Below are 26,089 nucleotides of genomic sequence, written 5' to 3'. Positions count from 1 at the left end.
TGATACTGCAAAATAAACCTCCCTGCTCTACAAATGTCAGGGCACACAAGACGACACCCAGCCACCCTTTATAGCAGATACCAAAGGAGCGTATGCTCTGACAACCTGTCAAGTTACTACATGGACAGATAATGTATATCCATGAGCAGGTTTTAAAAAGTCCTGAATGCAAGCTGAGCTGAGCGTGCCGAGTGCTCCTACATGACGTTTCAGCAGACATGGAAGAGGCTGTGGGGTGAAATACCTGAGCCCTGTACAACAAGGGAGCCTTGTCTACCAGAGCCTGCAGCGGGGCTGCGAGGGACAGACGGGAACGGAGTGAACCAGATATAGATTGCAGTCTGTTGGTAGAGCTGGCGTGGGTGGTATCTACACTCACCCTAAGGCTGATGTCTGATCTCATGATCACTGTTTTCCTCAAAGCAGGCAATGAAACATGAACAAAGAATTCAGATCTCGCTGTAGTTTTACTGTTACGATGATAGCAGCTCAGCTCTGGTCTCTTCCGCGTACATTGAACAGGAGAACATTTCATCTCCTGCAAATGAAAAGAGATAAGAAGGGCTTAGCACAAGGCAGGATTTGTCTCTGTAACCGATCAGTCCAACAAAGGGAAACACAAACCGTTTATTACTGAAAATGAGTTGTGCCATCGAGGCAGATGCCTGCAATTATTTCTGTTAAATATTATGTTTCATTAACTGTAAAATATATAATTAATAAACTTGGCCCCTCATTTTTGTTAAGTTTCACTGCAAAGACCTTATTACTGGAATAAATCTTTCTAGCAGCGCATGTTGGCAGAACAGAGGAAGGTGCACGCCCCTGTGTGTGTGATAATTTCCTTATGCGAAACTGAATTATTAGGGAGGAATAATCACCTCTCTTCACAGCTACGACTGTAGATACACCCCACTCTGAGACTCATTGTTTAAGTTCATGCCTCTTAGAAACAGGGAAGAAGACACTGCTTTGGCTGGCAAAGATGATTTGATCTGAAAGCCAACAAGTTTTCTTTCACTGTCAAGTCTGCAGAAACAAAACATAAAACCTGATTTTTGATTCACTCCATTAAAACAGTCCATTAAAAAATTCTTCTGACTATAAAGCTGTTCAGAAAGACCTCTGTGGTTAGGCTGCTACCCAGACTCTTTTATAAGCCCTGTGTTCATCCACCTCACGATACTGTAGTAGAGCTGCAGGACTGTGATTTGCTTTCCACATACATCAGAACTGTTTAGATTTGGGGATGTTTGGTGATGGCTGTTAAACCATACCAATTAGAAATGCTTCAAAAATGCTGCTGAAATTTGACTCCAAGCATAAAATTCCCCTTAGATTTTGTCTCCACTTGTGATCTTTACCTCAAGCTAGTTGATTGCCAGTTCACCAAGGGTAATTAAAATATTTCCAAAGGCTGTTCTGGGCAATCTTTTTTGCCTTGCTGCAGGCTACAAATGTTCGTGGTTTGCCCTAGGCTAATGTTCATTCCTGCCTGAGTTGGCACAAGCGGCAACGCATGCCAAACGAGGAGGAAAGCTGCCTCCATCACAATTCTCCCCTCCCAGGGCAGGTGGCAGAGAGAACAAGAGACCAGAGGTGGAAGGAAGGAGTGCACAAGCACTCACCGGCTACAACTTCTGAGCATCGAAGAGGCAATAAAACTCTGGTAGGAGAAGAGGGCTGTATGTACTTTAATAAAACCCTATCATCTCACTGCTTCTGAGATGTCTGGATGCCCCTCAGCAGAGCCAGCAGGCTCCAGAGATGAGGGAGGGCAAAAGCGCTGCAGGTCGTGTGTGCTGGGAAATGCACGAGCCCTGCCTTGCAGCAGGTCAGGCCTCAGGACGCTGCATGAGATAACCTCACCCTGATGCTGCCCTGAATCTAAAGAAAGGGGCCCATTCTCCGCATCATTTCAAATAGCACTTAGGAATGTTCAAACAGCCAATCAATTTGATTACACAGAAATTTTAGAGTCAGCAAATTATCTAGTTAAATGATGCGTATAGAAATGTTAATTCAACAGCAACTGAAACCTTCTTAAATTTCTTACCATCTGAAGGCAATAACCCTATATGAAGAAGAAAAGTGAGGGGCTGAGCATTCTGTCCTTGCAGGAGAAATCATAACAATATTTTAGATATTGCCTATAACATAACCTCTTCGCAGTTACACAAATAGCACGGGTTGAGATTGAGTTTAGAAATACAGCAATGGAAGCTCTGAAATTGCATTACACAACCATTTGCCATGGTTTTGCTCCAGGGGAGGGGCTCGTAGATCAGCTCATCTTCATCAACGCGTCTCTCTGCATAACCGTTGTGTATGAAAGTATAATTTTACTTTTGTATACAGAAGCATGATGACACTTGGCTGTATGACACGCGCACACCCCTATCCCTCAGCAGCCACAAACCCCTCTGTGCGCACACACCGACTCTGCTGACTACCAGGCGTTATTTCGTTCCACAGGATCCCCGCTGGGTCAGACCAGGAACACTGGAGAACGAAGATGGAAAAGTTAAGCAGCTGAACTCTCTGGCTCTTGGGCCGCACAAGGGGGAGGGAAGAGGGAGGCAAAGCATCTGGCTTCCCTGCTTCTCTAACAGCCTGGCGGGAAGGCTGCTGTCAATTCCGCCTTCTGCCTTGTTGGAAGAAAGTAGAAGTGACAAGAGGCCCTCCAGGCAGGCAGCCAGGAACCAGAAATTCAATTGAGTTACCTCCCGAAACTGGACTTTTTTGGAGACCCTTTCCCTGAAATTGTTTTGCCTTAAAAAAAAAAATTTCATCACAGTTCAGGGCCAATTCATCACCCGCGGTCTCCTGGCTCTCCTTTCCTCCAAAAACGCGTGATTTGCACAAAAGGATTTCCATTTTCCAGGCTGCTCTACAACCAGCCGCACCCACAATGAACACACACATGCATAAATATGCACAAACACACGCATGCATAGACACAAACACTGTTATTTATAGACACAGGCATTGCCACAGACAGATAAATACACAGGCGCGTTTCTTTCCTATATAACATGAAGGGAGAGAGGCGATGCTGCAGCTGAATTCACTCTACATTCGGTGATTAGGAGACAGAGTGTGGGACATACGGTCTATCTCTAGGGCTTAGACCAACCGGTTATTGGCTGGTGCTGCTGTTCTCTAACAAGCCCCTGGATATATCACTGTGGCTGTAGAGAAATGCAGCTGAAAGAGCCTTTCACCGTCAGTAGCAATCTGTCACTTCATGTATCTTACCCTGCCTCTTCCAGCACAAAAGCTTCTGAGCTGCAAGTCGGTGCTAGGAGAAAGGTCACTTTGCAGGTAGGCTGGGGTATTTTTCTTTATTTCTGGGAATGCACGGCCAGCTTGAGGCACCGTCTGGATGCTGCAGCATGCATTTCAGCTTCACATATGCCTAGCTATAATTTAAGACGAGGGAGCATTTCCATTACAAATCCCATTTTTTTCCTGCGGATTTATTTCTTAGCTATTTGGCTTCACTTTGGGGTGAACCTTCATTGAATATATTCACAGGCAGGGAGAAAACTATTTTTCTTGTACAATGTTTAAACCCAGCTCAGCCTCTTTGGGTTGTAAGATGGTGAAGGAAATTACGTATGCACACAAACACTCACAAGCACATACAAAAGCTTATACAAACATATGCCCGCAGAGAGATCTGTTACAAAAAAGACAAGCCAATGCAAATAAGCTCAATTTTAGAAGTGAATTAATTTGACTGACTTTATTATTCTAAATTATTAACAAGTTCTAGCAAACTTAGAATGCAATAACCACACATGGGCTTTCATCCGAGTTAAACAGAAACAGATAACTTCTCCTGATATACGTGGTATCAGCATAAATCTGCGAGAGTGAACTTGGAGGCAGAAACTCAGCACACAACGAGCCCCTCTCTTTGCAGCATTGTGTTCGCAGCTCCTGTACGGCTCTCCTCCCCTGAAATATTCCAGTGCAATGAATCACCCTCCGACAACGCCAGAACCCCCCTATTTTCACGAATGCCAGCTGAAACCTGACCTCCACAGCACTCTAATCCGTTTATGACTTGGTCTGGCTTAGCAAGACTGTTTTGGGGGCTTTTTTTTTTTTTTTTTAAACTCTTTATCGATTCTACTTTGATGTAGTCCAATAAAGCACATTGACAGAAGCAATTTATGTTGCCTAGTGCCTCTAGTTCCAGGAAAGCCTCCATAGCATATATGAAGAGAGGTAAAGCAACGTACAGGTTACCCAGTGGTTATCCCAACCTTACCACCTCCGTTCAATCCACCTCCGGAACTGAGATAAGGAACAGCTGGAGCTGGCACAGCAGGCACCAGTACCGGCAGGGTGCAACCCCTGCTGCCAGGGCTCAGGACCACTGGGCCTGGGGAGCTGCTCATGGAGCCCCTCGTCTCTCTCCCTTGTCTCAGTGGCCTGTAGCTCCCTTGCTTGTAAGGTTAGGCACCTAAAGTGATGTAGAAAGCCAAGCTAAGAGGAATCTACGCCAGATGGGCCAGCCCTGCAGGTAAGTGCTGCCTTCCCACTGGCTCCGAAGGTACTTGTGTGGTTGGAGATACCAAATGAAGAAGATGTAGGAGTCCCCTGAGGACCCCACACCTCTGCTAAGAAAAGACAGTGGCAGGGTGCGCGGGGTGGAGGTGGTAAGGTGTCCCCATGCTGTCTGCTGCCCAGAGCCAGCCTGCAGCCCACAGGAGCCTGCCCGTGCCAGAAAGAGAAGCTCAGCTCCCCTGGCACATGCCCAGAGGAGGATGCTACGCCCCAAGGAATCCTTGTGTCACCTGGCAGAGGCTCCATAGCCTGTCCGGGGTTCACCTCCCCATCAGTGAAACGGGGATGTTAGCTCTCCCTTGCCTCACTGCAGCACTGTCACGCTAACGATGTTAATGCACATTGTTCCAATGCCACTGAGAGCCAGATTAAGCAGCCAGGAATTGTACAGATTTATCCTATCAGTTGGAGATGCTGTGGCTATCCTCAAGATATGCTGGATTCCCTCTTCCTTTCTTGGTTTCACACTCAGATCTTCCCCGAGGCTGGGAAAACACTAAGAACATCATCCAGGAAAGATGCCGAGTGAAACCCGTAGTGTTTGGTGGCTCCTATGAGCAATGCAATAGTTTTTCTCTTTAAAGAGAACTTCTTGCTAAGAGGACACAGCAACAGGGCAGAGGAGGATAGCTGAGAGCTGCAGAGACCGGAAAAGTGAGCCCCATTTAGCCACAGAGCAGTTTAAAGTTCCTGATGCATTTTTCTGCTAAGTACAGCAAATCCCCCACACCGAGCAGCAGCCCAGGTGGCCACAAATGCTGCAACGCTAACTGCCTGTGCGGCGTGCGGGCATTAGGGAGGGCGTGCGGGTAGGCGTAGCGGGAGAGCAGCTGAAGGCGACACGGGGTCCTTCCAGGGAGGCAGTGCCACCTGTCAGGAGCTGGGCCTGCTGCAGGATGGCTCGGGAGGCATTTGAGAGCTGCAGGATTCCCATTCATCCCAAGCCTCCCGTGGGTCGGAAGCGCTGCTAGAGTTTCGCTCTGCGTCAGCCGCTGCTGCACTGCGCGAGCGGCGTGGCAGAGATGGCCACCAGGCACCTCCTGTGCCTAAGGGAGGCTGGGTGGTGAAAACGCAACTCGGCACCCAGCAAAGGGGAAGATGAAAGAAAACACGGGCTCTGAGCCTACCTGGATCTGCTGCCTCTGCTCAGGCGAGATACCACAGCTCAGCCCGCCTCCTTGCACGGCTCCTGCTGCAAGGAGCAGACAAGCTTATTGCACATTCAGTCAGCATCAGAGCACAGGCACCTAGCTCCAGGCTCTTCATTTATAAACAGAAGAGCTGAAATGCCTCCCATCCCCTCACGGAGAACCTTGCTCGGTGCCAAGAGGAGGAGGATTTCCCCCCCTGCTCATGCCACATGGGTCTGCGAGCCATACGGGTAGGTGGACACGCGCGGGGACAATGGCACCGCAGCCAGGCTGCAGCCCGGGCATGCGGGCAGCGTGCTGGGTGCTCCAGGAATGGGAGCTGCTTAAATTTCTGGAGGGACTGCAACAGTCCTGGGTGATATGTGATGAACATGGGAGTCTATGCAGTCTTGCACCAGCGAAGGCTCCACCTGTGGCCCCAGCACGTGCCTCACTCGGCACTGACCGCGATTCCCACGTGGCAGTCACCGAGCGACCTGCTGGGCCTGGCAGGACCAGCACGCCAGGCTTCCCGGTGCTTCGGCCAGGACCTATGAAGCCATCACGTGCTCAGGCTGTCTCCAAACAGAGCCAGCACGCCTCGGGATGCTGCCTGCTTTTCACCTGATTGTCATTTTCGGTCGCTGTTACTGAAAGGCATTTCGGAGCTTCGAGACCTGCTGGAGAGACGGAGGCCAAATTCCCAGCCCTTCTGCCTCCCCACTTCTCCCCTGCGTCCTCTTTTCTGGAAAGCCTTCCCGTGCTAAGTATAGTTCCTAACAGGTGCATGACCAGAGGGGACTGTCAGGGCCGCAGCTGTCCCCACAGAGGCCTGGATCCAGCTCCATCTGTCTCGCTGGAGTTCTCCACGCCGCCTCGCTGCACTCTTCGGACACGGGATGGGGGAGCATCAGAGGTTCAGCCGGGGAGGAGATGTGTGTACACGCACACACACACAGAGGGAGGATAACTGTGCCGTGGAATGCCACAAACAAAGCCTCTGACATCAAACTAATGCGTCCTTTGAGGCTTTAAAGAGCCCTTGCCACACACAGGCAGGATGCCAGCTAGCTCATCTCTCTGCCTTGCCATGCTAACAGCCTGATGCCAAGGTCAGGCTTAAAACAAAAGCTGACTGCTTTGTAATCCCCTGAGCCTCATTTGGGGATGCCACAGGACTGGTAAGAACCGGTGGCAGAAAACATTTGGCCGGAGCCAACTCCAGCACCAAGCTGTCCCTTCACTGGGGAAGGAAATAGAGAAACAGAGCTGTGCTCATCAACTAAAGGTGCTCCCTACCCCTTAAAGCGTCCTGCCATCACGTCAGGCTGATGTGGAAATAATGAGGAAATAATCCTTTTGCAACACACCACTGCTCCTTGCCACTGCACGTTGCAGAAGAGCAGCTGATGTGTCCTGGGATGTGTTCTCTGCTAACAAGCTGCCGTGACTTCATAGGAGGCTGATGAAAACCATATGCAGAGAAGAGGACGGTACCTTGACACCACCACCACCGCTGAAAGAACAAGGAACGGCTTCCTGAACTCACACGGTGCCACCGCAGAACATGCTCCGTGCTGTGCTTGGGCCACAGGGTCTGAACTCGGGGAGCCCAAAGCCCACGGAGCTGCTAAGGGGCAGAGCCCGAAGCTGCAGGGCGCTCGGAGAAGGGGTGGGATGAGACAGATGTCTGTAAATCTTTGGCAGAGGGAAAATCCATTTTCCCTCTTTTATTTCTTTGTTAAGAAGAAACCACACGGCTGCTAGCAAGCCTCTGCCCTGTCAGAGCCTCCCAAAGGAAGAGCGACGAGTCCCTGGAGCTTTGTGGGGGGAGAGGACAGCACTTGCCTGCAGCTGTAGGGACAAGCTCCGAGTCCAGGCAGGTGTCCCAGGGCAGCGAGCCCAAACGACACTGCCATCTGCACTGCCCTGCAGCCCGTGCCCCTTTCCTCCTCAGGGCTTCCTCAGCAGGGCTGAGCACACAGCTCAGCAATGTCTGGGGCCTCCCTGCTCCCATTCCACACCTTTTAGCAGGGCATAACCCCTTCAGACGCAGACACGAGCAGGACTTGCATCAGCAGGAAGCACAGGATCAAGGCCAGACTCACTAACACCAGCACTGATTGCAGGGACTGCATCACCTCAACCTTTTTTTCTTAAATTGCCTTACACCTTTTTAGATCTCAGTTTCTGTCCTCTCCTCCAGGTTTCCAGGGCTACGTACAGTTACATTCCCTTACCTTTTACTTTTTTTTTTTTTTTTATGACAACCCTTTTCAGAAAGAAGAGCTGACTGAAGCAATCAACTCCCTTGGGGCTCTGGAGCAATCAAGACTATTCCATCATATCGGTGCTGACAGGGCTGGGGCTGCCAGACTGAGTTATCACAGGTCCTGCCCTCCCCTGCCATCACTCCCTACTCACCAGGAGAGCACCGGTCCAGACCGAGCAGGGAAGGTCAACCCCAAGCTGCAGAAGTCTCCCATTATTAGGGAGACATCAAAGAGAAAGAAGAGGAAAACAAACATATCCCAGACATCTCCCCTTTCTAGACATCTCTGAAAATCATAACCAGCTCAGATGGCCCCAGGGAGGAAATGAGGTATGGGGAGCCACGAACCTTTTGTGACCAGCTCACCGTGTATCAAGGAGACTCCAGCCACATGCCAGGCGTCCCACAACACCCCTGTCACACAACCTGACATCTCCTTCTGTCCCCTTTCAGCCCCTGCCCAGCAAAGGGCTGCACTCCTCTCCTACCACAATGAACTGTCAGGCCGATAAAATACATGGCCAACACTTGCAAGTTGTTTTTCTACAGCAACCCGGTGGCCCAAACCGAGCCAAGACAGAAAAAACGCACAGCAAAGTTGCCTGCAGTTCAGCAGTACAGCCAGAATACTGGCAGCATTAGGTCTGGCCAGACATGGGATTGAAAATGGGTCTTTCTTCCCTTTCTGTCCTCTACCTAGTTAGAAAAGAGCTGAAAAACCCAAGTGGCGAGGTAAATTCTCTCTGTCTTTGCTCTTAATCCCAGCTTGAGACTGCCTCAAGCTCCAGGGCCCTCCCCACCCAGCACCACGAGCTCAGCAGCAGATCTAAGCAGCCTTGGTCAACTTTGCACCCATACCTTACAGTACATGTAACAGTCCAGCGGGGTCTGATAAACTCTGGGACTAGAGCTGGTGGATTAATAATGAAAAAAAGACATTGTCCAGATGGGTAGCGGCCCTGGAAGCCCCGGACTGCCAACAGCTTGCACTTTACTGTGAAGCTTTCAGGAACAGGGTGGTGTTTACAGGGTGGTGTTTTCAGGATGGTGTTCTCCAGTCCCCAGCTTCTGGGGCCCTGCCTCAACAGCCAAAATACCACTTTTGTTAGTGCAAAAATGGCACTCAGCTCCCACAGATGAAAATCTGAGAAAGCAGATCAAGGATGAAAGCCCTGCCCCCCAGATCTACAAAAAAATAAGGGTTAAAGCCAGATTTTTAACCTCCACGTTTTTTTAAACCAATTTTGACAGCCAACTGTCTCAGGCAGTCCTGGCTATTCTTTGTAGCTGGTGACTCACTGCATACGGGGGGTTTGACCTCGGGGACTGGAATGGTTCTCTCCGATGCAGAGATTTCTGGAGGTGGAAGAGAGGAGGCACAGGACGCAAATGCGGACATTTGAGAGGCATTTGCAAAGTGCAACCGATCTCTGAGCCACAGCTTCTTCTGAGTCCTGCCTGAACATCTCTGCAAACCTACCCAGCCCTTGCACGGTGCTTCGAGGACAATTTGACCCGGAGTGTGAACAACAGGATTAAGCACTGTATCAGCAGAAAAATGACTGCAGCTACTTATTATTGCTTGCTATTGAAGAGTTATTGTTACTACAGAACACTTGTTTCCCTGAGCCACATTGTGTAAAGTGTCGGTGCCTTTGCTAGATTTAATGGTCCAATTATCACGAGCTGTGTCACCTCCTCCCCGTTCTACATGACGAGACCTGCTCTCCTGCCTTCATTCCCCTCTCCTATTTTGCTAGCAGGCAAACACACCTCTGCCGCTCCTTCCTGGGTAGCCTTCTTTTTAGCTTCTCTCATGCTCAGGGCTGGCAGGGGCTGGGAGAAGGCAGGCAAGTGGAAGAGCAGTCTCTGGGCTGGACATCTCACCCTAAAGGTGGCTAGTTGGCGTAGTGAACTTACTTACTTAGTGAAAACGTAACCAGAAGTTCTCATTTAGAGTTGAAGTCACGTCAAGGTCTTCTCCCACACGTTGCAGTGAGCCCCGGTCCTGGTGGCCAGCTGCTGACAATACTCCGAGCTGCGCAGCAGGCTTCGCCCAGCACTAGCAGCAGGAGGCTTGGCAGGAATGTGCAAGGAGAAAAGAAGTGACAGCGCACTGCCAGAAAAGAAAGTGCTTCCATCACCTGCAGTAGCTGTGAGGAGGTTACAGCCCACTAAAGATCAACCCATCCGCAATTAGCCCCACAATCCCTCTCTAAGAAATATCCTGCAAATATTCCAGAGGCAAAGAAATTTACCTTTGGTACACCCTACTTGTAGGGCAGTGCCTCAGCCAAAAATCAACACAGACATGGGACTGGCCAGTAATTCTTCTCCCCATCATGGTCACTCCATGGCTGGGCCACGGGGAGCATCAGTACAAAATAAAGAGCGGGAGGGAGGGGAAATGAACATGCTGGGGTGGTGGCCAAGGGGCTAAGCTTCTGGATCCCCTGTCTGCAGCAGGCCACCGAGGACATACCATGAATGCCAGACCTGAGAACATCAGCTCCTCGCCAGGATATCAAAAAAAGCAGTATAACAAACAGCATTAGAGAGTTTCACAACAGGATCAGACATTTATGTGAATAAGAACAGCATCCGCAGCGACAGTAGCTCAAATGAAAATCATAACAGCTATTGATTCTCCTGCTTCAGGGTATAAGCTGCTTGCCAGCTGGGGTCAGGGGGAAATCTCCCCCCATAGGGTAGTATTGCACAGTTATGGGCATTATGGGATTTTTATGCCTTCCTTTAAGGCATCCGGCCTTGGCTTCTGGTGGAGACAGGATACCGGGCTGGAAGGACCATCGGTCTGTTCAGCTCAAACAGTTTTTATGTCCTAATACAAAATTAATGGTTCTTTCGCTCAGATACCATGCAGTAAAGCTGCCTGCTCTGAGCGCCGCAGCTGGCAAGGCAAAAGCAGGACTGAAACGTGATCGTTGTGCGTCCCTTCCAACTCGGATATTCTACGATTCCATGAAATTCACTCTTTCAACCCAACAAGGAAAGACTCTGCTTGGCCGGGAGCAGGGATGGAACTGCAACAACCCGTGCACACCGGTCGATTTGCCTTGACCTGCCCGCACATCCTTGCCCACAAGCCCCGACTGACCCGTTTTGGCCTCCCTGCTGAGCAGAGTTACCGGCACGTTTCCGTTGCCTGGGGGAGCCCGGGGAGCTGCACGGCCAGGCTAGCATGGAAAGCCGCCTGGACGTGAGTTCCCTTCCTTGTGCACATCTCGGCTCGGTTTTACCTGCGCTGATGCTCCTGCCTTACCCCCGAGCTCCCTGCCAGCAGGTGCCCAGCATTGGCAGATGAATCTGTGCCCTCATGTCCCGCACAGGGCCCAGCCTTCTGGGCTGTTCTCTCTTCAACAGCCTCTCACGCCAACAAAGGGCTGTCTGCCAGGTCAGGCAGGCTGTGGAAGCAGGAACAACCGTCTTAAGAACTGTATCTGAGGATCCACATGGAGGTCCCTTCTGCTTGTATGGAACCGCACCTCATCCATCATCCAGACAGCCAGGCAGGGCCACTCATCTTCATTTGACGACACCTTTTATCTACAAACACCTAGATTAAGTCTCACAACCAGTCTGTGAACTGGTCAGGATCTTTTTACCAAGCCAGGGGCACACTTTCCTGGCTCAGATCCGGTGTGGGGCTGGATCGCGAAGAACTGCTTGCTCCCAGCCTGACTTCTGCAGCAGGACTTCTCCGAAAAGCCAACCATGCCCCCAGCTTGGTGAGCCGATTATTTTGGTGTCTAAGTGGAAGCCAAGTTCTGCAATTGCAGCGCGTGCGGTTGACTTGTGGCTTGCCCTGAGGGAGCCAACGGCACTGCTGGGAACCCTGACCCAGGAGCCCTGACTCAGGCTTTCTGCGAAACCACAGGGCCTGCTGTTTCCATGCCCATTGTGGAGCTCCAGTTAACGGCAAGGTTTGAACCTCTTGTGCAGAGGCACAAGGAGATCTTGCTGCACCACCACTGCACCCACAGCAAGGAGAGCTTTCGGTAGCAGCCCAGAAGCCTCTTCCCTTCGGCTCTGCGTCCAGCTGCTACACCGCAGCTCCCCACGCCACGAGTGCCCCAGCAGCCTGCCCACGCAGACTGGCTGCCCAGCTGCTGAACTCGCTGCTCGGGTCAAACAAATGGCTTTGGTGGCTGCACGTGGCCCATGCCCGACACTGGACACCTCTACTCACTTGTCAGATTATTCTGGGGTCAGTCCACATGCACAAGTATGTCTGCAGGAGAACTGGGACTGACAGGCATCCTCCCCACATACGCTGTGTTCCCTTAAAGGATGGCAGCAACACCCCATAATGCCCATAACCGTGCAATAGTACCCTCTGGGGGGAGATTTCACCCTGACCCCAGCTGGCAAGCTGCTTATTTCACTGGGAAAAAGACTCAAAAATTAGGACCTGACTGAAGCAGCCACAGGCAGGCTGCACTCAAGGTTATTCCTCCTGGATGGGATTTCAAAATCCCATCTTCCGTGCCTCACAGCCCCTGCAGCCCCTGCTCTGCTCCCCTCAAATGCAGCGCCATGCTAAACTTCACCCCCCTGCGCCCCCGGCTCTGTCTGTCTAGGGCAATGATGTCCTTACTCATATAGGGATGTCGACCAAATCATAAAGAAGATGTAATGACATTGTCTCGGCTGACATGCTGATCGATGCTTTTCATGCAAAATTATGCTTTCTACGACTAATAAATATTGATCTTTTTTGTTCCTGTGTAGCACTGCAATAAACAGTGACTTAAAAATCCACTAGCACCGAGCATCCTCCTTGCTTTGCAGCCTCCAGCCCTCTCACACACCCAGCTCCCCTGCAGTCCCCACCAGCACCTTTTGCATTTTTGGGTGTTCTTACATTTGCTTGAGCCCACCTGATCTGAGAGCACCACACCTGATCCCACAGAGGTCAGAGTGCTGCAAAGCCCCATCTCCCTTTATTTATCTGTCCTTTAAACAGTGCTTATGCTACAGTGGTTCATAGGAAGAAGCAGAAATTAAATGAAATTGGAATGAGTGCCGAGGAGGGTGGGAGGGTCATGTCCTGGGCACATTTAGGATAACAAACACGAGAAACTGGGCCAAGCGCAGAACGAATGGAAACATTTGCAATTACTTGGCAAGAGAATCATGTAAGCGCTAATAGGCATGGTCAGACAACTTGAAACTCCTTAAATCAACGCTTGGAGCTTAGTAAGCAAGCGCCTGGCTGCAAGCTTTGCTGGACACGAGGCATCCATTCAGTCCTGCTTCAAGCGCTGGGTCCACGTCGCGGCTGTCCCGCTCTATTTACTTCTCTGCTGGAGAGGGGTCAAGCAGTGTTTCACACCCACTTGGCTGCCTCACCTCACTCAGTGCCATACCAAAGCACAAAGCAGCGGTGACTCAGGCCTGATCCCATAAGTGAAAGGCTCACAGATAAAGAGAGTGTCATCTCCAAAGGGTCTGGGGTGAAATAGCCTCAGGAGATGGAAGAAAAAAAACAACACATCACAGTGCAAAGCAAAACTCCATAGAGCTGTGCGAGACAGAAGTAGCTCAGATTTCACCTCTGCCTCCAGGACTGCAGAGCCAGAGGGAGAGATCCTGGCTGAAGGCAACCCCATCCCTGTTCACAGCAGCACTCACAGAAGGTAAAGTGGTGAGAAGTCGCAGGACTCACAAATGGTACCAGGGTGGTTCCCTGTCCAGGAGACAGCTCAGTTCAGCCTCATTTTTCGCCAGTAAAAGCCCCCTTCTGGAGTAACAGCAGGTCTTGGTGCATCACCAGGCAGCGACAGTGCATGACAGCAGGCTGGGAGTGAGCCATCACAGAAGCAGTCACGAGATTTGGGAAGAGAAAAGCCTGGTGTGTTCACTGTGACTGCTGCTCTGATGGGGACAGCAGAGGGTTTCCCTGAGCAGGGTACAGGGGTCTGTGAGGCAACCCAGCACCATCAAGAGACAACAGCATCTGAACAGCCAGCAGAGAAACAAAAACAACCTTTGAAACAAAAAAAACACAGAGCAAAAAATTCAAAATCAAAGCTCCAAAGCCAACACGTGATGGCTCACCTGACTGAGGAATGACTGCTGCCAGGTCTGAGGGGGTTATAACCTGCTGGGGGTGCAAGAGGAGGGGACGGGAGCTATTTAGGATGGTGCTTTCTTTCTCCAGCTGACTGCAGCCTTCGATGTGAAACCATGAATTGTTTCAGACCCAGGATGGAAACACCTGCTGCAGCACGTGGGGAGAGCGATGTGCTTCGTGGCGGGGACCACAGTGACCAGCGCCATGCACCGAGGTGGACATCACCTATGTCAGCTCCCAGGAAAAGGCAGGAGACCTCTTGCTGCTGTCCGGGGGTTATGCACCTTACTGCAGGGAGACACTTCTCTTCCTCTGGGATTCACAGCTCCAGACTCACTCCCCAGGGAGAGCTGGCAGCCCTTCCCTGCCACTCATCCTCTTATCACAGCTCTCCTCCCTGCAGATGCATTGGAAAGATGGCACGCAGGCAGTGGGAGCATTTGGTGCCACACAGCCAGGGGAAAACAGCCCTGAGTTGTTGGACAAAAGGCTGCAAACCAGACGGGAAGGGCCCTAACAAGGCTGGAGCCACGGCCTCTGCTGCTGACCCGGCGCATCCTTCGGGACACTCTGCAAAGTGGAACCCGGAGACAGGACTGCAAACGGATTGATGATGACAGGCGGAGGCCTGGGCTCGCTCACTGCTGCCTGGCAGACACACCAGTGATTGGATTTGTTCAGGACACATTTTGGGGAGTAGATTGCTTTCCTTTGCCGAAGGGGACGGACCAGATTCCTACCCACCATGAGCAAAGGAGTTAAGCTGCAACAGTGAACCAGAAAGGAGGGAGGGCCAAAGGTCTCTGGTGCTCTGTGCAGTCTCAGGCATTCCCACAGGCGCTGCACACACGCCGGCTGCAGCAGATGCTCCTGCTCACCGCTCCTCCATCTACCATTGATCTGTCATTACCTCCCTGCTCCGGGGGAGCTGCTGCAATGAATCCTGTCCCTTGTCTTCCTGAGGACTGCTCGGCCAGGCAAGGGCCTGCGCTGCCTTTTGTGACCCGTGTCAGTGTCTGAAGGTGTTTGGGGTGACCCAAGCCTTGTCCCCCCCGATCCTTCCAGCACAAAACCTGCTTTCACCCGCAGTTCTAAGGGGCCATATTTCCCCCTTCCCCATGCCGACAGCTGAGTGCTGAGAAGGCACTTAAGGCGACAAACGTGCAAATCAAGACATAGATTCTGGACTACAGAGCTTAAAACATGATCACATCTTGCCCAGGCTGTGAATGGGCTCACTTGCAGAGCTCCCCCCGTCCTGAGACCCTCCGTTTCTCCATTCCCCTCCTGGGAAAATCAGAGAGGCCAAGGGCTGCTGGTATAGCAGATTTGCAGGAGTGGGAGTTGAATCAATGAGGCTCTGAAAGCCAGTGGGGAAAGTCATTCTGCACCTTCCTGACACCAGGAATAAATGATTCAGTGGGAAAGAAAAAAAAAATAATACAACAACCCTCAAATGAGGCTGGAATTACCCACTGGAGAGATATTTCATCTTGAGGAATTGGGTTTGCAGCAGTGTTCATCTCACTGAGCCACAGCCAGGCTTTAATATCCAGCAAAAGGTCAAACCTAAATGGGAATTGTTACAGCTTGCCGGGGCCCCCGCCTGCACACACGCAACGCGCTCCCCAGGCCCTCGCGCGCCCGGCCCTGGAAACGCTCCTGCAGGTTACAGCGCTCCAGGTGCTTGCAGGTCTTCGAGTGGCTCTGCAAACATTCATCAGCCCTTCCCACCCCTGCCAAGTATCATCACACCCAGTTTATTAGCAATCATCTTCCCTGCTTAATTTGATAGCACTTGCCATCTTGCAAGCACGCTCTCAGCCCTACCTTCACAACCTCTCATCTTGCCAAAGTCACGGGGCCTGGAAACGAAACCCACAGGGCCCTACCTGCAAAGGCAGGACCTACTTGGCCTGACCCTGCAAACTTTGCCTGCCCTACGTGCGGTTCCAGAGCCGGGAACCTTCTGCCGCTGCAGCACCGCGATTGTGGTGGCAGGCACCTGGATCCCCAAAGGTGCTGCCATCCTCTTTCACCTGCCTCCTCCCCGTATCCATTTGTAAAAAGGCCACTCCAAATGCCAGGAGCGGGGCTGCGCATCCTTCCCCTTCACGCCAGTTTCTAGAGGTGTTCTGGCACAGCCCTCAGCAAAAGCTGCACTGCAGTCAGTGCGGGGTCTGTGATACTGCTGAGCTCAGGCAGCAACATAAAAGTACCACAGAGCCTGCTGCCCTCCCGTCCCCAGAAGGCAGCCATAAGATCGGCTGAGCCCATCCAGCCCATGGGGAGGCAGAGCACGTGCCCAGAAGCCTGAAGACATTCATGCAGAGCTTTATTCTAAGGCCTGAGCCTTGCTGCTAAGGGCACTCTGCTGCTTTAAGGGGCCAAAAGCAGCGCAGCAGAGCTTTCCTCCCCCAGAAGGAATGGCAGGAGCACAAGGCACAGCAGAAGCTGGTCCCTACACCAAATCCAAAGCCTGAAACAGGCAGTGGGGCATGGCTGGACCACAGACACGCACCTCCCTCCCTGACGGGTTCCCAGACACACTTCAGCCCAGGTCAAAGCACGGGAGCACAACCTTAAAAGCATCCTGCGCTCACCCCCCTTGGCAGAGGGTCTGCATACAAGAGGAACAGTCTTGCCTGCTTGGGTGTCTTGAGCAGGGTGAATTTGGGGTGAAGGCTGGGGGCTTCCAGATGTTTCCACTCAAGACATCTATCTAACTAAGTGAGGCACCTGTTTATCGTAAAGGAAGGTGGGATTTCAAGGCACTTGAGGGCTGCAGGAGGTAGCTGTCAGTTCCTTGATCATTGGAAACATCAACGCTTTAAATCTATTTTCTGTGCAGAACTGCAGAGCCCTTCTGCCAGTGCCCTGATCCTGACCCAGTGCCCCGGCAGCCGGCTCTGCCCCTCGCTCCTGACCTGTTGTTCCACTCACCCCCAGCACCACTAACGCTGCCGGCTCTGAGGAACCACAGCCCTCTCAGACTTCTTATTTAAGGAATTTGTTTTTATGAGGATCACATTGCACATTTGGGTCAGCTTGGTAGTACTGAATCTTTGTGCCTCCTCCCAGCCTCAGTGCGTACAAGTCCTGGGTGGTCCTTTGGGGCTGTGGGAGCGTTCTCATCATGCCCACCTGCCTCACGGCCCCCCGGACATTTTTGTTCTTCCCACTTCTGCTTTGGTAATGCACACATTGCCTCAGTAATTTGTGCTCCTCTTCCACCCCTCGGACTCAGCCTGCCCTCTGGGAGCTCAGCATCCCTATCCCATGCAGTAGCAGAGTTCTCCAGGAATGAATTAGGCAGACAGGAGGTGGGAAGGAAGAAGGAGGTACCTGGAGAGCTTCTTGCCTCCTCTTCACCATCCTTCTGCATGACAAAGGTGAGAGATCAAAGGAAGAAGAAGAGGGAGTAAAGCAGATGAGCAAGCTGAGCACAGGGGGATTTCACCTAAAGCTGGGCTGACAATCTGTTTAAGCACTGGGGTTTATAGCAAGCCTGGTCCCAAGCTACAGGCACATCACGGACTCTGTAAGGGAAGAGGTGAGAACTGGCAACTCTCCTGACAGCTCCGTCTCATTTCTGTCTCATTTCACCCAACATGACCCGTAGCCCTCCTGCTTTCCTGTTCAGGACCATACTAAACTCAGCCGATGCACCTCTGTCCTGCCCAGCCATCCCAGCTGCCCTCCCAGCCCTTCCTGATGAGCAGGCTGCCACCCAGGATGGGCAGCATGCTGATGGGGACAGACACCCACTGGGGAATCACCTGAAACTACCGCTCTTAGTTTCACTTAAGCCAGATTTCATTATGTACAGAAGGATTAAATTTTGCTACGGCTAAGACAAGAAATTTTTTTGTTCAAATATTTACAGTTAAAGCTCACCAGAAAGTCAACAAGATTCTGCTGGACAACACTCAACTATCCACATCCCCCAAAGGAAAATAGGGCTTTAACATGGTATTTAAAAAATCCAGAGACAACCAAAATTCAACCTTCACGATTGTTCCTGGGCCAAGCTGAGTCTGTACTATACATCCACGCCTCTGAGGGAAGCAGAAGCAGTCAGCTGGAAGAACTGCCTGCCCTTTTCTTCCTAGTAATGGTGAACATGAGGACGTGGCCACAGTGGGTCAGCCAGTCCCTCACACGGCCATGCTAACAGAGGAGAGTCTCTGAGCCACAACCAGCAGACATATACTTGGGAAGCCAATGCTGTGGAAAATGTGGTCTGATTGCTTCTCCCTAGGTTTGGCCTTGTTGAGCTGTTTGTGTCTTCTGGATGCAAGACCTCCCTGGCAACGAACTGGAGGTGCCATTTAGAGATCTCGTCCTTTCTATTCAGGATGTTTAAATTCAAAACTCTAACTTGTGGTTGGCAGGGAGCGGGGCAAACAGCAGAACGATCAGCTGTCAGCTCCTGACAGCCCGGTGCAGGGCAGCCAGGCTGGCCAACAGCTAACCCTGCTGTCGGTGGGGAATGGCTGAGGCAGCAGCTCAAGGGCCTGTCACAAGTTTAAACTGCTCAGGTTTAAGCACAACAACAGAAAATCAAAAAACAACAGACAGGAAGTGTATTGTAACATTCAGGCCATGTTCCCTCCTCTATGAGGTCCGTTGATTGTCCTCAGATGCCTCCTGAAAGTCAGCCTCTCATACACTCTCCTGTTTGGTACCCACCTCTCACAGCCATGTTGCAGAAGCGATGTTTTACCAGCAGAAGGAAGGCTGGACTCACCCAACAGAAACCCGGGGGCTTGGGGGTTATCTCTCACTGACCCAACTGCCACTGACTGCTTCTAAATACGTTTTCTTCTTACCCCAGCCCTAGACCCTTTTCTTGGCACGTCAATCTCTATCTGAAGCTTCCCTCATTCACCTCTGCAACTGTTTATGTTCAGTGTGTGCATCTTAGGTTTAATGGTTACCTGTGAGTAATACAGCTCAAGTTTGTCAAAGCTCCTGTGGCAGATGCAAAAGCTCAGGTAGATTGCTCTCTCCCTTCTCTGCTTCTTTACTAAGGTCAAGGGGCAGCAGAGAGAAGCTGATCTACTGATGAGCACAAGCCGAATCCTTGTGCGGACAGCTGTGAAAGGAGAGCAGACATCTTCAGATGTTAATCCCACAAGATGAAGGCCAAGTTGATTTAACAGCTTTATTTCCCTGGGTAGAAAATCAGCTTCCCCAGGGAGTCAGCAAGTTTCTGAGACTCCTCAAATAGGCAGAGCTTTCCTGAAATGAAGATCCTATCTTGGAAGATTTCTCATCTATCTCCCTGTGCCCTGGGCACTGCATAAGCAAGGTCTGTTCACATACACTCTGTTCTCTCATGCAACTGTGTCCTGCAAAAGGCTCAGCAGCAGCCGCATCCCATGCCAGCTTTCCTCTGCTGGATGCAGAAACATGTGCGTGCAACCCTGGTGTGATCCCCCAAATCCACCAGGCTCACAGAGACTGCAGGAGTGTACACAACGCCTTCCCCTCGGTCACCACCACCTTCCCCCTCTGATGATGCAAGCTGCGGACGTCCAGCCAGCAGCTCAGCATTCCCCCCATGCCGCAAAACTAGGGAAGGCTGGGGCGGGAATGCAGACAATATCCTAAACAAATCTGCTGTTTACAAAGTCCCCTGTAAACTGTTTACATTGCTGGGGAGAAACCATGGAGGAACAGCAGCTGGAGCATGTTCTTCCCAGTGCTCCTGTGGGAGTGGAGCTGACGCATGTCTGGAATGGGTGCAAACATATGAGGGAAAGAAGAGGCAGCAAAATCCCTGCGCCACCCACTCCCCCAGCCTGCCAGGACCTCTGTGCGCACACACTGCCTCCCTGAGCTCACTGGAGGGAGCTGGCGTGGCCCTAGGGCATGAAGCAGGGTGGCTGTGTCAGCTGGAAGAGCCGCACGCCCCAGGAAGAGCCAGCCTCAGGCTGCAGAGCAGTGCGTGGGGCGCGAGGCTGGTCAGGGGCTGCTGGGCGAGCTGCCTCCAGCTGCTGAGGGAAGCAGACCTGAAAGAGCCGGTCCTGCACCTCCCCTGGAGCCCCTTGGCTCTTGAGGCATGTGAAGTGTCTTGTGACTCTCATCCCATGGAAACTCACTGTGTGGCTCACAGGAGTCAGGGAAGCTGGCCTCCTGCTGTATTATATACATGTATAAAGAGTGGTTGAAAACGGGGCCTCAGAAATACCAACAAGAACATTTTCAAGCCCTGGCATAAAATAAAAGCCTCAGTGTGCCTCTAATCTGCCCTGCTTCCTGTCCATGGAGCCCCTTCAAAGTGTCTGTGAACAGCAATGCGTCAGCGCAGCGCAGCCTGCCCGCGATCCCAGGACAACCACGGGGAAGCCACGCGACTGCCCAAGCCCATCTGGGGGCTGAATCCAGGACAAGAAAGGCTTTGGTGGAAGAGACGGGAGGGTTAAAAGTCAACCAGCCTTTCCCAGTGCCCTCACAACGTGCCTCACACTTGCAGACCCTTGCACGGAAGAAAGTGTTTGTTACATTACTTGAACAGCTGAAAAGGACGTGAGAAAATATGGGCATCTCTCAAGGAAGGTGATAAGTGCTCCGAGGCCAGAAATAGCATCAGGGGGGTACGTGTATGTGGGGATGGGCAGCTAGCTGAAACAGCAAGGACGTGAAAATGTATTCCGTACACATGATATGGCAACGCTGACCCAGTAGTTGGAAAGGAATACAGGTGCGATGATTAACAAGGCAAAAAGAGTGGGCACACTCACCCATTTGGTGCTGAAGGCCAGGCAGAGAGAGGCACGGAAATCTCTTTGATCACATAAGCAGGGGGTAAACGATGTCCATCCGCATCTACTCTCAACTGTGTCACCAGGAATCTGCTGTCAGAGCCAGTCCTGCCCTCATTCTGCACCCAGTCGGTCTTGCTGGGCCCAGGTGTGTCCCCCTCTGCGTGACGAATCCCCACCATCTCAGCTGGCAGGAATGTCAGAGGGATCTGGAGGGCTCCTCAAAGACTGAACAACAACAAAGAAACAGGGAAAAAACACTCTCATGACAATCCATAACTAAAGATATTGTCAGGTTCTTTTGCCAAAGCAAAAAAATTTATATCCAAAACCCTTTTTCATGATCAACCACAAGACTGCCCAACCCAACAGATCGTTTTGTTTTTTTTTAGTCTTGGTTCCAGAAGATTTTGCAGTTAAAAAAATGTCATACAGCAAAATGTCTGAACAAAACAGTGCTTCAGGAAAAAAAAAATTGAAAAAAATCTGTTTTCAGGAAGTCAGAAATGACTGAAGATCTATTCCCACAAGTGCTGGGTGTTTTACCCAGCTGGAATGACCTGCATTTGACTAGAGTTTTGCAAATAGCTTTGCTTAGCCCGCACATGGCGCAGTTCCAGTGACAAAGCACCTTCAGATTCAAGGCCTTCCAGAGAAGCCTCAGCCTGTAGGGATACCCCAGTGCTCTCAGCCTTGAGAAACCCACTTTGGAGGCAGGCAGACACTGCTAATCCAAGCTAGAGTCTTTCTGTTTCCTTCCGTGTACACCGGTGCCTACCCAGGTCTCTCCCAGCGGTGCCTTCTCACCTCAGCACCCATCATTTCACTACGAGATGAGAGGCAAAGCCATCGAGCTGCTAGTTTTGAGTGTTCAGGCTATGATTTAACATAAGCCTTCAGAAACTGTGAAGTGAAGCAACTCTCTGAAAAGCACTTATGCTCCCCCCTTGCACCCACATGGGTTTGTTATGTGAGGGAGGCTCATAAAACCTGCTTGGGCCAGCCCGATGAAGACCTTGTTTCCTGAAATGATGCTGAACACAGTTTGTCTTTGTGCTTGGAGTGAGGCTGTGTTAGCACCAGTTCTGCAGCTCTTACTGCTGACAACCATTGTCACAAACGAATCTTTTTTTTGTATGCAGCAGGGCTCTGATGGATGTAAAACAGCCCTGAACATTCGTGTTTGCTTGCAAGAGCTTTCTAAAAGGAACTCCAGATGCTAGCCCAAACACCTCAAGCATTTTCCACTTCAATTTTAATTGTTGGCGCTGATGATCACTTCTTTTCGTACGATCAGCTGCCAGGTTCTGCCCTAGAGTTAGCGGTCTTTCAGAGCACGGGAAGTGGGAAGACATTCCTTTACGTAAAATCCCTGGTGCAATCAACTTGCCCAAAAGATCCCTCAGGCAAAGGCGGAGAGAGAGTACAGCAAGTTCGTGTACCGCAAATTCACTTAGGCTGGTGTGACAAGCCCATCAGAAAGCATGCGAGTCCTGTTGATGGCAAAGGTCTCCCTGACATCGGTTAAGCATCTCTTCCCTTCCTGTTCCCAGGGCTTTTATTGCTACGAATCATGAACACACTGCCAAGATGGCCATGAATTAAAACACAAACTTTCTCAGCACGAAGCTCCAGTCCCATATGTTTGGTGATGCCCCAAAACCAGCTGCTGTAACGCTGTCGCAGAGAGCTACCTAGCCCAGCCCTATCCTTTTAGCCCCCTCTGGCACCTCTGGAGCTTGGGCATTCCCCTCTCGGCCTCTGCACAGAGAGGGGACTGGCACAGAGCAGCAAAGGGCTTCTAACCACAGCTCAGAGGCTCAGCTCGCTGCCACTATTTGCTCTTTATTCGGGTGGGGATCAGAGCCCCCTGCGACTCGGGAGAGGAGCCGGAGCCTGCCCTGCACGTCCCTCACCTGCTCACCCAGCATGCTGCAGACGTTCCTCCCGCTGGGCAGCCGGGCTCTCTGAGGGCCCTTCCTCGCATGGAAGCATTCAGGAATTCCTCTTGTAATTAATTCTCCGTCATCCCCGCACAGCGTTCCCGTGCAGAGGAGCTCAGAAAGCAGAGTGGCACAGAGCAGCAATTAAGGGGCAAAGACAGACTGCAGGGAAAGGCACTGCAGGTCACACCTGCGCTGCATCAGAGCTGCTCCGGGAGAAAGCCCTTACCAAGCTCCAGAGGGAATGGCAGCTCCTAACTCAAACCCGAGTAATAAGATGATCTTGTAGGGGGAAAGATTAATCATTATTGGCAGCCAAGAATGTGCAAGTCTAACAAAAGCCAAAGGTGTGTTTTTTTTTATTTTTTATTACAGTCCAATGGCGGCTGGGAAGGCAACGTTAGCTAAGAATTATTAAACCTATTGCAAGAATAAATTTTCTTTGAGCCAAACCATAAAATGGGAGTAAAATCCTCTTAAGCCAGTGACATTTCCTAATGGAACAGACATTATTATTTTTTTTGCAAACCAAAAAAAAATTTAATAAAATTGCATTAGATTATTAAGTGAACAGATTAGGCTCCACAATGGAAAATATTTACTCAAGCAAAACCCGCTTAATTTAATACCTGCCTCAATTAATTTTTAAGTTTGGGATTATAATTGGACAGAATAATGACATTTTATGCTTGTATAAATAGGGACTCGTGAGCCCTGTTTGCCCAGAATTCAGGCAGGAGAAGAAGGATCTAGGAAAACTTTACCTTGCTAACCCCCAGGTAACAGCAGGCTGCTGTACATGCCAGTAATGAGATGGGCAGCTCTTGCAAGAACGTAAGATATAGGCTGAAGCCTAAGTCCCTTCTCACAGCTGGTCATTAAATTTCCTGAAATGTCTGACCAGGAGGTCACTACTGATATTACAAAATAGAAAAAATACTACAGAAAATGGAAATTGTTTCCTTTGTGAACATGGAGGCAGAACACCAAGTTAAAAGCACGATGAGCTTGTGCTTCATTCCTTCAGCACGCAGGGGGGATCTGCAGCCAGAACTGGCTTTGATCCACCTGCCAGACCTGGGATGAAGAGAGTGCAGGAGCTCCTTGCAAAGACCTGCGAGTTATTAAAGACCTCCACTGGACACTGCTTCCAAAGTCGAAGCACAGGTAATTGATCCTTTTACACCCCAACATGACTGGCTGGAGGGCTCAGTCTGATGGAAAAGAAAAAAATAGACGACTTTGGCTACTGCTTTTAGAGCAAGCTCCCTCAGGGCTTTTGTGCTTTTCCCTCTCTGCCAGTGCGGGCCATGGGGAAGGCAGGTGGAAATCCAAGCTCCAGAACACCCAGGTGGGAAAATAAGCCTGAACGGTCACTCCTCTGCAGCAGGCAGACAGCTCTGTTCTGTGGTCAGAAGCTTTTTTTTCACAGCTTACCATCCTCTGCAGGTTAGGGTACATCGAACCCTCAGTCCTTGGCTGTTCTCCCTTCCCTCTCAGCAGGCGTGTGCTTAGATGCTCAGAGCTTTCAGGTCTCTCAGAAGTTGCCTGATCCAGATGCAGTGCCCTGCCCAGTGGAGCTGAGCCCACCAAAAAAATGTCTGTCTCTACAGAAGTCATCCGCTGCCCAAGGGCTGAAACCCACCACCACTGCACTGTCTTCCTCCTTGCTCGTCTTTTTTCCAAAAGCCATCCTCGAGGCTGAACTAACGCACGTATGAAGCGCTGACATGCTCAGTAACTGCTATCCATAACTACTCATTAACCGCACCACAAGCCCGATGCATGGTTCTCCTATAGCTGGGATTTCTGGAGCAGCTCCACATCCTGCTGACTTTGCTGGGGAGCAGGGAGCGGCCCAGTGTTGGGGAAGAACGCCGGGAAGAACACGCTGGTTGGCTTACAGCTGGCAGCCGACTCTGATATCCTGCTCCTGTTTCCCCTGGTGTCAGAAGTACACACTGCATAATAAGCAGTAAGAGGAGAAACATTTGATTAAAAAGCTTCCTGCCTGGAAGCAATTCTAATCCTGGCTCGACTGGCTCAAACTCAGCCCCAAGAGCGTACACGTTATATATAAAGTCTTTGGGGGAGGAATATGAGAAAGCATAAGGGTTTTATTTGACATAGACCCTGCTGGCATATCAGAGCTCTGTTGTTTGTGTTTTCAAGACAGCAGCCTTGTTAACAAGTGCTGGTGAGCGCAGCAGCAGCTTGCAGGCTTTCTGCTGAGTTACTGCTGGGGTTGGTCTGGCTGAACGTCGTGTGGAAGGGTCAGTGGGGACAAAAATGAGAGAGAAGAGGATCCTATATTGAAATCTTTCTTATATTAAAGTGAAAATATTGAAGGCTGGATGACAGTGACAGAGAAGCTGAGAAGTGTTTCAGACCCAAGTAGTGCTTAAGTACAGGTGAGAAACAGAGAATACGTGACAAGAACAGAGAGTCTCTGAGCTACCTGGTAATCGTGAGCTGGGAGTTTGTCAGGAAACAATCTCACCAAGATGATGGGCAAACCATACAAGGTAACCGTAATTCTGAAGGCCTACAGAGTCAAATGGCGATCGAAGAGCCATGCAGGGCCCAGAGGAAACAGCATGGAAACCAGAATCCTTCTCCTAAAGGCAAACAGAGGCAAATTACAGCACAACAGACCTGTCCCAAATCACCCCCTAGGTCCCAAATGCAATTGATGAAGGACTGTGCACGTGATGTGCTGACTGACAAGCCTGGAAGACTGTCTGTGGGAAAGGAACAAGAAGGGTAATTTCATTGTCATGTACCACAGGGGGGTGTAAGTAAAAACACAGCATGAGAAAATGACAGTGTATCTGTCTTAGGTCATTTACATGCCCAGATAATCTGTGGGAGGAGAGCCAAAGTTGCTACATTTGACAGAGGCAACACAACTGCAATGCGCTTGGGAAATGGAAGCTTACACACAAGATTTGCATGCACTAAAACTAATCTCACGTTCGCTGCTCCCAGAAACTAAAATGACCAGACTTAGTAATTTAGCCTCCCAAATAAGAGCTCTTTGCCCCCTCACTATGGGCTGTATTACAGGTGCAGCATTAAGTCACGATCTCATCTTGCTGAGCACGCTGCAAGAATGCCGCAGAGGGGCAGTTCCACGCTCAGAAGTGTCCGTACATCCCAAGGACACACTTAAATGCAACAAAAATACCATGCACAGGCTAAAGAGCTAAACTGTCGTGAAGGCAGATGCTGGGTAGCAGTAGCAGACATCAGGTATGTTGGGGCTGGTAGGCGATGGAGCACAGCAGAGTTTTTAGGAG

At 50.7% G+C, this 26,089-nt stretch overlaps 1 long non-coding RNA gene across 1 annotated transcript in view; it reads right to left on the bottom strand.

Moving 5' to 3' along the window:
- LOC106044201 (uncharacterized) overlaps positions 1-26,089 on the bottom strand; it is a 111,076-nt gene that overhangs the window by 63,362 nt on the left and 21,625 nt on the right. Inside the window, exons 3-6 of the long non-coding RNA XR_010834151.1 lie at positions 20,827-21,075; positions 19,018-19,175; positions 882-1,029; positions 380-538 (exon numbers count right to left, since the gene is read on the bottom strand). This is a non-coding gene — a long non-coding RNA (uncharacterized lncRNA). The remainder of the gene's footprint in view (positions 1-379; positions 539-881; positions 1,030-19,017; positions 19,176-20,826; positions 21,076-26,089) is intronic.

The sequence above is a fragment of the Anser cygnoides genome, chromosome 11, assembly GCF_040182565.1.
Source record: "Anser cygnoides isolate HZ-2024a breed goose chromosome 11, Taihu_goose_T2T_genome, whole genome shotgun sequence".
Taxonomy (NCBI): Eukaryota; Metazoa; Chordata; class Aves; order Anseriformes; family Anatidae; genus Anser; species Anser cygnoides.
The sequence above is the reverse complement of the archived record's forward strand: the minus strand, read 5'-3'. Positions and strand labels throughout refer to the sequence as shown.